Source organism: Ambystoma mexicanum, chromosome 7p, assembly GCF_040938575.1.
Source record: "Ambystoma mexicanum isolate Mex_15411 chromosome 7p, UKY_AmexF1_1, whole genome shotgun sequence".
Taxonomy (NCBI): domain Eukaryota; kingdom Metazoa; phylum Chordata; class Amphibia; order Caudata; family Ambystomatidae; genus Ambystoma; species Ambystoma mexicanum.
Window position 1 is genome coordinate 143,217,365 of NC_090939.1, and position 15,163 is coordinate 143,232,527.

General features: G+C 46.2%; 1 long non-coding RNA gene across 1 annotated transcript; it reads right to left on the reverse strand.

The window, feature by feature from the left end:
- Window positions 1–3,471: 3,471 nt before the first annotated feature.
- LOC138526517 (uncharacterized) lies at window positions 3,472–4,872 on the reverse strand. Its single transcript, XR_011283601.1, has 3 exons — window positions 4,537–4,872; window positions 3,854–3,968; window positions 3,472–3,720 (listed from the first exon to the last, which is right to left on the reverse strand). It is a non-coding gene; the product is annotated as an uncharacterized lncRNA (long non-coding RNA).
- Window positions 4,873–15,163: the final 10,291 nt, after the last annotated feature.

Sequence of the window (15,163 nt, forward strand, 5' to 3'; positions counted from 1 at the left end):
GTATATCCAACTTAGACATTCTGGAGATGTAAAAGCTTGACGCTCTCAGAGGGTCTAACCTATGAAGTCTTTCCTCTTGCTTACCAGGATGAGGTGGGGAATAGAAGGAAGGTAGAACAATATTCGGACTCAAATGAAAGTTCGAAATGATTTTGGGCAAAAATGAGGGTTTGACACTTAAAACAACCCTGTCCTTGTGGAAGATGGTAAAGGCTGGCTTGGATGAAAGTGCCTGCAACTCGCTCACCCTTCTACGGGCTGATGTCAGAGCTACCAATAGGATTGTTTTGAAGGTTAATAACTTTAACGGACATGTGTGCAGAGGTTCAAATGGAGCAAACATCAGGAATTTTAAAACCAGATTAAGGTCCCAAAGCAGAACCTGGAAAGGAGATGGAGGGAACACATTAGTGAGCCCCTTTAGGAATTGAGTCACCAGTGGAATTTTGGAATAGGTACATTCCTCTGACAAGCGCTTAAAAATGGACAGCGCTGGTAGGTAGCCTTTAATGGTACCAATCTGGAGGCGCAGATTAGCTAAGGATAGAAGAAAGGATAAAATATCCGGAGTTTTACATAGAAAAGGATCAACATTATTTTCCTTGCACCAGTTGCAAAACTTATTCCAACGGCAACAATACAAATACTTTGTTGCTGGCCATCTGGCCGAGAGCAATACCTCCATTACATCATCCGGGGGGTCCCAATCCTTATATCTCAGTCTTTCAGATACCAACTGTGAAGGTTGAGAGTCTTGACCTCGGGATGGAGAACCCGACCTCCCTTTCGCGAGAGAAGGTCCACTCTTTGTGGAAGACTCATCGGAGGACAGATGGACATGTCCAGAAGGTCTGGGTACCACATCCTCCCGGCCCAATCCATGGCATTAGGATCATGTGTTTCCCGAACCTTCTCAACCTCCTGATTACATGAGGAATGACGGGGACTGGAGAAAAAGCGTACAGAAGCGGAAGATCCCAGTCCACTACAAACGCGTCACCTAGAGCTCATCTCGGAGGAAATTCCCTGGAGCAATATCTTTCGCACTTCGGTTGACCTCGGTCGTGAACAGATCTACTTGAGGGGTTCCCCAAAGAGTGAAGATCTCTTGAAGGACTTCCTGAGCTAGTTCCCAGTCATGGAAGACTGTGCTCTGCTTGCTCAGAGCATCCACCGCCGTGTCCTCCTCCCCAGCTAGGTGAACTGCCGATAAGGAGATTCCTTTGTGAATTGCCCAGTATGAGAGCTGCATTGCCTCTCTGCACAGTAGTAGTGACCGTATGACTCCTCTCTTACTGAGGTAGTTCATGTCCATCATGTTGTCCGTCATTATCAGGACATTCTTTCCCCGGACAGAGGGCAGGAAGGCCTTCAGCGCTAGTCTGATTTCCCTCAGCTCCTACAGATTGATATGTAGTTTGGTCTCCGATGGAGACCAACAACCGCTGACTGTCAGATCGTTGGCATGGGCTCCCCACCCCGTGAGTGAGGCGTCCGTCACTACTGTAATCTCCGGCCATTGTTGCCAAAAGGGTTCTCCCTTCAGAACATTGTCCTTGCAGGCCCACCACAGAAGATCCTGTGAGACCGTTTGGAATCTGATTTTCCTGAGATCTGGGACCATTGAGTTCTTAGAGCACACTGAAGGGATCTCATTCTCAGGGGAGCCTCTGGCACCAGAAAAATGCAGGATGCCATGAGGCCGAGCAACCTCAGAAAATCTAAGGCCGGTAGACTGTGGACATTCTGAAATTTGGACACCATCAGAATGTCTTGAGCCCTCACCTCAGGTGGTGAGCTTTTTCCCAAGGATGTATCTAGCATTGCTCTGATGTATTTGAGCTTTTGGGAAGGTGTCATATGGTACTTGAGGGAGAAGCCCAGTCTGCGAAGAGAGTGGCAGGTGATGTTGAGATGATCCCGGGCTTGTTCGGGAGAACGCGCCCTGATCAGCCAATCGTCCAGGTAGGGGTAGATGTGAATCCCCCCCTCTCCTGAGACTCGCTGCCACCACTGCGTAAAAACCCTTGAGGCAAAGGTCAGCCCGAATGGCAGAACTCGAAATTGATCATGAGAATTGCCAACTGCGAACATCAGGTCTTTCTGTGCTTGAGAAGGATTGGCACATGAAAATAAGCATCTTGAAGGTCCAATGACACCAACCGATCCAGGAGTTGGAGGGCCAGAAGGATCTGAAAAAGTGTGACCATCCTGAACCTGTCCTTCCTGAGTAACTTGTTCAAGTATCTCAAGTCCAAGATGGGTCTCAGTCCTCTGTACTTCTTGAGTATCAAAAAATATGGGGAGTACCAACCCTTGTTCCTCTCTGCTACAGAAACTGGTTCAATAGCACCTTTCTCTAGCAGGGTTAAAATCTCCTGCACAAGGAGCAGATCCGGAATCCTCAAAGAGCGGTTCCCCAGTGGATTGTTCCAAGGTCTCTTTATAAAAGGAATGCAGTAACGGTGGGCTACGGTTTCCAGAACTCAAGCATCCGAAGTAATGTCTAGCCATTCTTCTAGATGCTGAGACAGTCTAACCCCCACAGGTGAGCTGTGACTGAAGACCTCTGAGTGGTTTTGTGGCGGCTGATGCAGAAGCCGATGGTAAGGAGGCTTGGCTTGGCACCTATACCTCGTCCATCACGAGAAAATCTTCTCTGGCCTCTTTGACTGGCCATTCCTCTCGCTGTTCCAACTGAGGAGTAGTAGCAAAAAGATCTCCCCTCCCCAAGGTTGCCCACTAGGACGAAAAGGCTGAAGTTGCCTAATAGCGGCGCCTAAAGATTTGGCTGCCGACTTTCAGGTCTGCAATTTCTCAAGGCTCTCATCAGTCTTGTTGCCAAAAAGATGAGACCCGTCAAAAGGCATTTTGAGAAGCCTAGATTGCATATGAGGTGCAAAACCCAACTTCCTCAACCACACAAATCCATGCATAACGGTGCTGGTAGCCATGGATCTGCTGATGCTATCCACAGAATCCAATCCTGATTGAAGGGACTCGCACATTGCCTCTTTGCCGTCCTTAACAATAACTAAGAAGCCAACCCTTTCAGCCCCTTCTGGAATGTTGTGCTCTGCCGCCATTGAGAAACAGTCCCATAGAGTATACGAAGACTTGGAGTTGGCAGATTTTAGTGCCATGCTCCCTGCAGAAAATACCTGCAGTAATATGTTTAAATAGGTATAAAGAATCCCTATTAACATGAAAACATCCTACTCCACCAACGGGGATATAGATATATGTAATACAATAAACACCAAGATGATACGTGTTGTTTACTTGCCTCCAACCCCCTCACACAGGAACTGTATAAGGTTTTCCAGCATCACTAGTCCTGAAAAAATGGACCGTCTGCTATAACTGATTTACACAAATGTATAACAAGTTTATTATTCAAATAATTCAAACTGAATTTAAACAAAAAACACTACCCTCACCTAACACAGTGTACTAAACATTAAAAAACAAATATAAAACAAATATAAAACATCAGATAACTTATTTATACGACACAGAAGATATCACATAACACACAAAAAAAATCTCAATGTGTCACTAAAACAACAAGCATCCCAACATGTTTCTGTTCTTAACTGCCCAGTTCAGGCGAACATTCTTCAGGGGATAAATTTAAAAGCATCCACTAATCTCTTCCACACCGTGTTGAAAGGGTAGATTCAGGCACCCAAGAGGGTAAAAGGAAAACAACCTCCAAGCCTGTAAAAATAAAGGAAAGGAGAAACCTAATGAGTTCTAAAGAGGGAAGGAAGTACTACAAAATGTAAATGGAGGCATGGCACAGGGATTATGCCACACTCACAAGGGTCCCAAAGGGCACCCGCAGATTTACCTTTAAATGGTGAAACTTCAAAGCACGTCACAGGATGACAAATTTGCTGGTTTCCCTCCAAATGAGAAATCAATACTTCAACAAAGCGTCACAGTCCGCTAGAGTATCGCCACACCTAAGTAAGACAAAACCAATACACAGAGACCACATGCTCTGTTATATCCAGAAATCACACTGGCTTCAATACCACTGCACATAAAATCAAGGCTCCAAATAACAAAGTGAATTACCTCCACAAATGTAGGGATCAAGACTGCAATTCACAATTCAGTAATGAACAAGTTGAAATGGAAACATCCATACGATCAAGCAATAAAGTACAGAGTCAATCTGGAAAGCAATGGGAACATAACAGTAAACACCATTTATCTGGCATTACCAAAACCTCAGCTAACAACATGCCGTCAACATGCACTAGAGGGCAAACAGAAGGGGTTGCTTATATTTCACACACGTGAGGAGACCATGCATTATCTAATGTGTAAAGACAACTACTCAGCGTCCATGCTGTCCAACCTCCACAACGTAAAAGAAACGCGGAAAATGGATAGCCACACAACATGTGTAAAATAAGTGTAAGATAAAGTACCCCAACCACCAAATAATGCAAAAGGTGTCCCGACATGGAGACAATATCATGCACAGAGTCACATCCAAAGGCGAAATGCTGGTAGCGTGCTCACCTATACACACGGAGGGGTTTATTCACTCCACTTGCAGCATTCAAACATACTCGGCCAGCACTCGATTCAGAGGAGCCATGGCTGCTGCACAATCTCAAAGCGTCTATGGTTGCGCAGCAACACAAAGAAAGGACTCTGTTAAAGCGTCTATGGTTGTGCGGCAACACAAAGAAAGGACTCCACTTCTCGAAGTTAATCAGGAGTACAACAACCAAGGGGGCCATATTGGAACAGACCCAGGATCAACTGGTGTAGAGGAGTTTAGTGGACACTCAGCGCATCAAAAAGATGTAAATTGCACTAACTTCATCAATTGAACTAAAAACCAAATTGTTCACCAAAATTGGGTGCCCACATGGTATATGCATCACACAATGTCCAAAATTATATTTGGCTAACCAAATTCCAATCAATGCTTTCATTGAGCCCTAGCACATTGCTTTGTAATTTGAAAATTATTTTTTGCTCTATATTCAATAATTTTCAATCTGTTTCAATTTTGGTATTTCCATGCACCTTTTTCAAAATCAGCCATGTGAAGTCATTGAAACCATGTTTCTTTTCAATAAAATGTTTCACAAGAAGGGCAGTTATCACTTGATTCTTGATACAGCTGCGATGTTCCACCATTCGAACTTTACATTGCCTATTTGTTTTTCCCACATAATTTAGGCCACATGGACAGGTGATCAGATATACAACATTAGCTGTGTTACAATTCGTCATTTCAGTGAAGACCCACTTAACATCAGGTAGAATTTGCAATAATCTAGTTTCTTTTGTTTGTCCACACATGCTGCAATTCCCACATGGAAAATGTCCTTTTACTTCAGGCAAACCCCACAGTCTAGTTTGCCTAACTTGTGGTATCTGCATTTCTGTCACATCATTTCTGATCAGAATATTTCGTAAATTCTGGCTTTTTCTGAAAGCCACTAGGGGAGGCAACAATTCTTTACCACGATATATTTTCTTCCAAGTTTTCATCACAATGTTTTTGATTTTGTAGGACAAATTTGAGAAAGTATTAACAAATACAGTGCCAATCTTTTTAATTGGCCTACTACTTTTCTCCAAAAGTGCCTCACGATTGTTATTGTAAGCTCTTTTTGAAGCATTTCTTATAACTCTAGGCGGATAGCCTTTGGCCAACAACTTGTTGGTCAATACATCCGCACTTCGGGCAAAATCATCTTTAAGACTACTATTGCGATGCAGCCTCAAAAATTGTCCAAATGGCAAATTGTTCTTTAAATGTTTAGCATGGTGGCTATTGAAGTGCAATAAAGAGTTCTTATCAGTAGTCTTATTATAGGGCTTCACTTTTAAAGAACCATTGTGATGGAAAATGGTGATGTCTAGAAAATGAGTCTCACAATCACATATAGACCAAGTGAATTTCAGAAACCGATTTTGTTGGTTAAGCCATGTCACAAAACAATCTGCCTCTTCTCTTGAGCCATCCCATATGATCAGTATATCATCTATATACCTCAGCCACTTCCTCAAATGATTGCTGAAAGGGTTGGTGGCTGGGTATATTACTGCCTTTTCAAAATACTCGACATAAAGATTGGCTGTACCCTCAATCTGTTGAAAGAAAGAACCCTGGAATTGGGAAAAAATTTTAGTCAGGGCAAACTCCGTGCACCACAGAATGAAAGCATTACTCACAGGATGGCCATCCTCTCTATTCATCAACACTTCTTCAACCACCTCAAGTGTGGCTCTTTGGGGTATCACAGTGTACAAAGATTGAATGTCCAAGCCTATCAGCAAGGACTGGCCCGGAATAAACTCAATGTTTTCCAATTTATTAATAGCGTCAGTGGTGTCTCGCAAATAGCTTTTCATTTTCAAAACAGACGGTCTCAAATAGAAGTCTGCAAATTTGGACAAAGGTTCCAAAATCGAATTCACACCAGACACTATGGGTCTACCAGGGGGATCAACAAGTCTCTTGTGTACTTTGGGCAAGGTGTAAAAAACAGGTACTCTTCCTTGATCCCTAATCAGGAATTCAAATTCTTGCTTACTAATCATTTCGGCATCAAAAGCTGCAGTCACCTTTTCTTTGATAATTTTTTTGAGTTTGGCAGAGGGGTCATTAGCCAGTCTCAAGTAACTCACATCATCAGATAGCAGTCTTTCACATTCTCTTACATAATCACTACGGTTCATCAACACAATCGCTCCTCCTTTATCTGCTTGTCTAATAATCAGGTTCTTGTCTTTTGCTAACTTTAGTACCGATGCTCTTTGTAACCTACTAAAGTTGGAGTTGCGAGACTTTTCACCAGACTCCAATTTAAGAACCTCTGCCAGCACCTGTCTTTCAAAAACCGTAGATTCGGCAGTATAAGAGTAACTGGGAGCACAGAACGTAGATGTATTGCGCAACCCACTGAGATTATTACTGGTGTATCCTTCATGTTCACTGAAGTATTCATTCAACCGTACCTTGCGCATAAATGCAAAAAACTCTGTTCTAAATTCAAAAGGATCATGAGATTTAGTAATGACAAAACTGAGACCCTTATTCAGGGTGTTTTCCTCTTCCGAGGACAGCATGGACGCTGAGTAGTTGTCTTTACACATTAGATAATGCATGGTCTCCTCACGTGTGTGAAATATAAGCACCCCCTTCTGTTTGCCCTCTAGTGCATGTTGACGGCATGTTGTTAGCTGAGATTTTGGTAATGCCAGATAAATGGTGTTTACTGTTATGTTCCCATTGCTTTTCAGATTGACTCTGTACTTTATTGCTTGATCGTATGGATGTTTCCATTTCAACTTGTTCATTACTGAATTGTGAATTGCAGTCTTGATCCCTACATTTGTGGAGGTAATTCACTTTGTTATTTGGAGCCTTGATTTTATGTGCAGTGGTATTGAAGCCAGTGTGATTTCTGGATATAACAGAGCATGTGGTCTCTGTGTATTGGTTTTGTCTTACTTAGGTGTGGTGATACTCTAGCGGACTGTGACACTTTGTTGAAGTATTGATTTCTCATTTGGAGGGAAACCAGCCAATTTGTCATCTTGTGACGTGCTTTGAAGTTTCACCATTTAAAGGTAAATCTGCGGGTGCCCTTTGGGACCCTTGTGAGTGTGGCATAATCCCTGTGCCATGCCTCCATTTACATTTTGTAGTACTTCCTTCCCTCTTTGGAACTCATTAGGTTTCTCCTTTCCTTTATTTTTACAGGCTTGGAGGTTGTTTTCCTTTTACCCTCTTGGGTGCCTGAATCTACCCTTTCAACACGGTGTGGAAGAGATTAGTGGATGCTTTTAAATTTATCCCCTGAAGAATGTTCGCCTGAACTGGGCAGTTAAGAACAGAAACATGTTGGGATGCTTGTTGTTTTAGTGACACATTGAGATTTTTTTGTGTGTGTTATGTGATATCTTCTGTGTCGTATAAATAAGTTATCTGATGTTTTATATTTGTTTTATATTTGTTTTTTAATGTTTAGTACACTGTGTTAGGTGAGGGTAGTGTTTTTTGTTTAAATTCAGTTTGAATTATTTGAATAATAAACTTGTTATACATTTGTGTAAATCAGTTATAGCAGACGGTCCATTTTTTCAGGACTAGTGATGCTGGAAAACCTTATAGAGTTCCTGTGTGAGGGGGTTGGAGGCAAGTAAACAACACGTATCTTGCTCTTTATTGTATTACATAGAAAATACCTGCAGAAAATACCTTCCTCACCCATCCATCTACGCGCTTGTCGTCCCTATCAGGAGGGAGGGAGGGTATGCTACCTGTTTAGAAGTAGCCGTAGCTGCCTGCACCACCAGACTCTCAGGAGTGGAGTGTTTCAACAGATAGTCGGGGTCACTACTGGAGGGGAGGTATTTTTTGTCAAGATCTTGTCGACTGCCGGATTCTTGTAGATTCTGGAGTCTCCCAGTTCCTAGCCACCCTTTTTTGCAGTGCCAAATGAAAAGGCAAAATAGGATCAGAATGTCTGAGAGGTCATCTTGGTCATCGGGCAATGGGGGCCTACTCCAACCGATGTTTTCTACCACTTTGAACATGAGCTGTCTATAACATGCATCCGCATGCTCCCCAGCCTCTGGTTTTCCAAACTCAAGTTTGGGCGAGGTATCTACCCCACTTGCTGTTTGCAAGTTGTCATAAAGGTCCTTCATTCTGGACTCTTCAGAGATAAAACGCTCTGGTACATTGGGTGTACCGTACTGCAAGTCAAATGGGGCTTCATCATCTTCAGAATGCTCTTCTTCTTCATAAATGTTATCGAACGCTTCGACGTCGAAGACCTGGCGGGCGTCGAGGGCCTGGCGGGCATGTCAATGCCGGTAAAAGCATGAAATTGATGCCACTAACACCGGCATCGCAGGCTAGGCGTTAAGTGGATCCTGGTGTGGCCAAACATGCCACAGGTGGACAAAATGAGCACAGGTGGGGCAAATGGCCAGTGCAACGCCACAAAAGGACCACTCCCACACCCCACACGCCTCCCAAAACCAAACTGCTATCATTAGCACTAGCTTTACAGGAGCTGGAGGACATGCCTGCAGAGCTCCTGATTGAAGAGGCAGTGAGGCGGAGGCACATGAGGAGAAGGAGGGCCATCATGGCCCAGCAAATTCCTAACGTGCAGCCGGTTGTACCCCGCAGGCAGCCAACAATCCCTCGCCTAAAGACCCCCACATTCAATCTCACCCCTGCTCAGATTCACACCCTGTACCGACTAGACAGGGACACCATCACCACTATAGTGGACCTGATACATGATGACCTGATGAGCCTAATTGATATCCGGACAGCCATCCCCCCTTGCTGAAGATAGTGTCTGTGCTACACTTCCTAGCCACAGGGACATATCAGCGCACTGTGGGGCAGCTGCATGGAATCTCCCAACCCTGTTTCTCCCATGTCCTCTTCCAGGTGCTAGAAGAACTTCTGTCTCACGTACGCAACCACATAAGCTTACCATGGACTGCGGAGGAGGTGAATGCAACTAAAATTGCATTCCATGCACTTGCTTGCTGGTTGCTGGGTGAGTCTAACTACAAGGCCATGTGGATTGTTGAAATAGGCCCAGCATGAGCTGCATTACCAGCAGATGTGCACACTGCATGCAACAATACATCATTACTCCATCTGCAATATTCTGTAACCCAGAGGCGTTGCTAGGTGGGGGCTGAGGTGCTACAGCCCCAGATAGAAGCTCGGGGGTTACCACCAAAAAGGCTAGCTAGCCCCCCGTACCGAAAGTCCCAAAATTAGCACAGCCCCAGATCTTTTCCAGACCTAGCAACACCCCTGCCGTATCCTTTAACAAACATCTGTGAAAGTACACAGAGGCTGGATAGGCTATCAAAAGGCAAAGGTAGATGCGGAATAAGACCAAGGTACTTTACTACCCGCAACCTGCACATAAAAAAAACACACACATAAAATGGGACATGACCATACACAGCACTGTCATTGCATCAAAATACGCGAGTGTGTAGGTGTAATTGAAAGTGCAACACAGTGGTAGCATGCCAAAGCACAAGGCCTTCACAGCCGTGTCTCGATGCATGTAAAACATTCACTGCGTACACAACTACATGTAATGTTGGCCAACATGAAAATGAAACCGCATGTACTAGAATGCACCACACCATATTGAGCATGAATGACTAGCAAAAAAAGAGTCAAGTAACGACACAAGTCATGATGCTCAGCCTGAGATTTCAGTAGCTGCTGCACAGAATACTTCAGTGACTGCAGACACATTTTGCATGTACGCTGCCTGTTAGTTCCCTTCTCATGTCTCCTTAAGGGGCACCTTCAATAGGGACGTCATTTCACCAAAATGCCAGGGGTAGTGGAAGTGATATCACATGACCCTTGACCCCCAGATGACATCACAGGAAGTGATATCATTTGACCCCACCCCGAAGTGATATCGCGGGAAGCGATGGAACGCGACCTTTCACCCGTTGACAAAACAGGAAGTGGCATCACATAGCATTGTACACTATGAAAAATATGGTTACGATATCACTATAATGTGATGTACATTTCATCCAAGAATGGATTGCCATATGTATCATTAAGATCAGTGTGTATAGGCCCATATTACCAAATTACTGTGAATGCAAGTAGACGTCCATGACCAAATGATATTTGATGTATTATTATATAGCACTTACCCTTAAGCGCTTTATATAGAAATAATATACACCCAATATCACCCAACCTGTGTTGGTACTCATTTATCGACCTCAGAAGGATGAAAGGCTGAGTTGAGGCGTTTAAGAACAGACTTAATCAGTGACTCACCCCCTGAAGTGTGCCTGAAATAAACCTTTAATGAGTCTAGCAATCATTGTATAGAATTCCAGAAAGACACATCATTTGGTATTCCTATTCTTTCTTATTTAAGGTCAGTGTTGAAAGTGTTAGACTTGGGGCACTCCTGTTCTTATTTTTCTTCACAAGGGAGACCACAGAGGTCACAAGGGAGACCTCAGAGGTCGCACATGCGACCTCTGGCGCCCCCTAAATGGCATCCCTGACCTTCAAGTAGAATGCGTTCAGACAATATTTTAAGAAATGGAAATGCCTCTACTGCTGATAATACATGATTGTAAATTTGCAGCCTCATGAAATTCATCGTTTATCATACATGAATACACTCACCCACCCTTATTGATGTTATGTCACCCTTGACCCCTCACACATACAATCGGAAGATATGTGTTCTTGCCAAATGGGTTACGATGTTTAAGGATGTCTACACGAAGGACTGCAAGTAGAGACTGCATACCATGAATACCACTAAATCACAAATGCCAATCTAGTAAATGTCTAAAGTACCGTTGTACAGGGACAGTCCACCTTCTTTTGTAACACTTGAATGGATTTTACATCAATTGTCGTCAGACGTACGTACATTGCAGAGGCCAAGTTGACTGTGAATGGTCCATGTTAAAACAACTGCACTATCCCCCCTACACGCATCCTGCCTAAATTCCCTTGCGGTACACTGAAAAGTAGATATGCCAACTAAATAATTATTGTCTGTGCATGTTAGTCTTCTCAAATGGACACCATACAGCATATAGCAACATGAAATGGCAAATAAATTGACATGTACTCTTTCTCCTGCCCCCCTGCAGGTGATGCCGGGTAGCCCCTGAAGCCATGGCTCATGACCCCCAACAGGCAACCCAACAACAGGCACAAACAGGCCTACAACTGTGCCCATGTACGCACTCGCTGCACCATTGAGCAGATGTTTAGCCTGTTGAAGGCCAGGTTCTGCTGCCTCAGCAGATCTGGGGGACCCCTCACGTACCAGCCAGAAAAGGTGGGCAAAATTATGCTGGTATGTGTCATGTTGCACCACATGTGCATCCGGCGCAACGTCCCTCTGCCCCCAGACACGGACATGCTGCCACCAGAGACTGAGGACGAGGATGATGATGAGGAGGAGGATGCACAGCGCCTCGATGGCAATGATGGTCGTCCCACATGGCGTGAACTAATTCACCATTACTTTTGAGCAACTCTAACAGACACTGCACTTCACGTCAAGCACATTGGGCACTGGACATGGATCACACTGGGCACTGGACACTGTACATGAATAAATGCACTCACACTCAAGGAGCAATGTCCAGTCATGTTTTGTTTGCGACACCAGATGTATTGTGAAAATATCAACTAAGTACAATTGTGAATGTCCTTGCCTACCACTAACATCCCCTCCTACTATCCCCACCCCTTCCCCAACTATCCCTCCCCACCCCTTCCCCAACTATCCCTCCCCACAGCCCCTCCCCAACTATCCCTCTCCACCCGCCCCTCCCCAACTATCCCTCTTCACAGCCCCTCCCCCATATATCCCTCCCCAACTATCCCTACCCACACCCCGTCCTCAACTATACATCCCCACACGCACCACATCCTTGGCCTATTTACGCTGCCTTTTTGTCAGAGGGGTGTGCCCCTCTGCTGGGCGAGTGAGCTGCTGCGAATGACGCAAAGGGCTGCTTTGCCTGGACTGGAACTAGTGGGTGTTGTGCTGGAGAATGGCCCCAGTGACTTTGTTATGTGCCGTTGTTCGGCAACTGCCTGGACCAGCACAGCTATGGACTTCACAAGGGATGAGATGCTGCCATTGCCCTCCCTGACGAGCCGTGCAAGATGGTACACGCCATCCGTGGCTCTGCCCAGCATGCATGCAGTGTTCCTGCTGGGGGTGTCCTGAATTGCCTGCTGCATGAGCTGCGCCTCAGAATTGTATTGGTGCACCATTGTGTGCATTGCTTGTTGATGTTCCTCCATCCTTGAGAGGCATCCCTCAATGTCACAGACGTTATGGAGTGGTGGTTGTTGAATGGGTTGTGGGCTACGAGGGCTCATGGGACTAAATACAGCTGCATCCCCATAGCTCTGGTCACTGAGAATGTTATCCTCTCCAACATCATCCCCAATGATGTGCACTCCAACTCCTTGAGGAAGTAGTGCAGGTTCCTCCTGCTGGCATGGGGGCTGGGCGACGGGTTCACTGTGCTGGCGTTGGGGCTGCTCGACAGGTTCATCCTGCTGGGGGGGAGCTGCTCGACAGGTTCATCCTGCTGGGGCGGGGGCTGCTTGACAGGTTCATCCTGTTGGCAGGGGGTCTTGGATGCAAAGGCCTACTGCTGGCGGGGGGTCTTGGACGCAGTTGCCACCTGCTAGTGGGGGATCTTGGACGCAGGTGCCACCTGCTGGCGGGGGGTCTTGGTAGCAGGTGCCTCCTGCTCGTGTAGGGTGTTGGACGCAGGTGCCTCCAGCTGGCAGGGGGTCTTGGATGCAGGTGCCTTCTGCTGGCATGGGGGGCTGGGACAGCGGTGTTGTAGCCCACTCCGGTCTGCTTGTGGAGATGCTGGTTTCCTGGCTGGAGGTGGTGGTTGACCTGTGGCGGGGCCGTGCCCTGGTGCCCCTGGATGTGGTTGGCAGTTCCCCGTCATTGCCAGATGATGTGCCTGTGGGGGACAGTAAGTCAGGGCATCAGTGATGGGTGTGGATCCATCAGACAGACATCAATGCTAGTACTTTCTAATTAATGTGCATTGTCATTGACATGGTGGAGGGTATGGCATGGTGCACACATGCATGTGTCGGGATGCAGTGTGGTTGCATGTGTGGTGTGGGTACATAGTGTGAGCAGTGTCTGTTGTCTGGGGTACTGGTGTTTACTGGTTTGGGTGTTGGGGGCATGCCCCACAAGCTCTGTGACATGTGTCTGAGAGTGAGACGGATGTGTTTCACAGGTGACTGCTGCCTATTGCAGTTGCTGCATTGATGGTGATTTTGCGTGATGTGACATGGTGGGTGGGACAAGTGGACAACATGTGTCATTGATGTGTGCAACTTGTCATGTGCTGTTGGTGGGGGTACGTGACACTGATGTCCTTTTGCCCATATGGTAGCACAGCATTGACAACAGCAGTAACGCTTTGTCTGGGGGCTGTGTGTCTGAATGCATGCAGATGGGATTAGTGGGGGCAATACAGGTGACCTGCGTGATGTTTGAGTGGTGTATGGGTGGGGGTTGCGGGCAAGTGCAATGTGCATGTGTACAACGAGGTTGACGGTGGGTGGAATGCCAGCAGGGCCTCGGGTTCAACACACTTGACATATTGTCCTAGCCATTTTCTTTGGGGTTACAAGGTGTGTGATGTGGCCTTCGCCTTACGGGGACTCACCGGCATCATCGGATGACACATCTCCTGCCTCTGCATCTCCTACACCCTCTATCGCCTCCATGTGCAAGACACTGCTGCACGTTTCCTCCTATGCCTGCAGTTTGATCGGGGGATGGTGATCCTCCTCCTGTGGCCATGCCCTGGGTGCGATGTGCAGAGAGGAGGTTGCGCACATGGAGACGTAGATCGTCCCACCTCTTTTTACAGTCCTGCACTGTCCTGGGTGTGGTCCCCACCACGGACACCTTACGGGCAACCTCCTCCCAGATAGCCTTCTTCCGGGTCTGTGTTTGGCGCCGCAGATCGCTGCAGAACAGTTCAGCTGAGTGTTCTACAAGTATGTCGGCAAGCATGTTGAGTTTCAGAGAAATGCCCGAAATACGGGGAGGAGGATGCTGGGATGGTACACATGTTATGGGTTTGCCCGGAAATAACAAAGTACTGGGCAGAAATAGCACACCTCTTGGCTAGCAAGGGGATTAAACTGGAAGTGGACTCCCTGTGGGCGTGCATGGTGGGGGGATTCCCAAGACCGCACAAATCTAAACTGTGATCAAGTTAAAAGACCTGGCTTACATTCTGGCTAAGCGCAGGATAGCGATGGTCTGGAAGGCAAGTAAGAGACCAAATGTGGAAACCTGGTGGCGGGACCTCCTGAAGTGGGCAGATGCAGAAACAGTGGTCTGGAGGGAAGCGGCAGGTGGGGGGGGGAGAAGAGGACGCATTGATGCTCACTGCTTGGATACATCTAGTTGCGTCGCTGTCGAGCACAGAACTTGAGGAACCTGAATCAGATAGCTCCTCAGAAAGTGAAGGAGATGTAACGAACACGAGTTAAATAAGAGACGTTGTGGACTGCAAGACTCTGAAGGGAGGGAGGGGGGAAGTGGGAGGTGGGAAGTTGGTA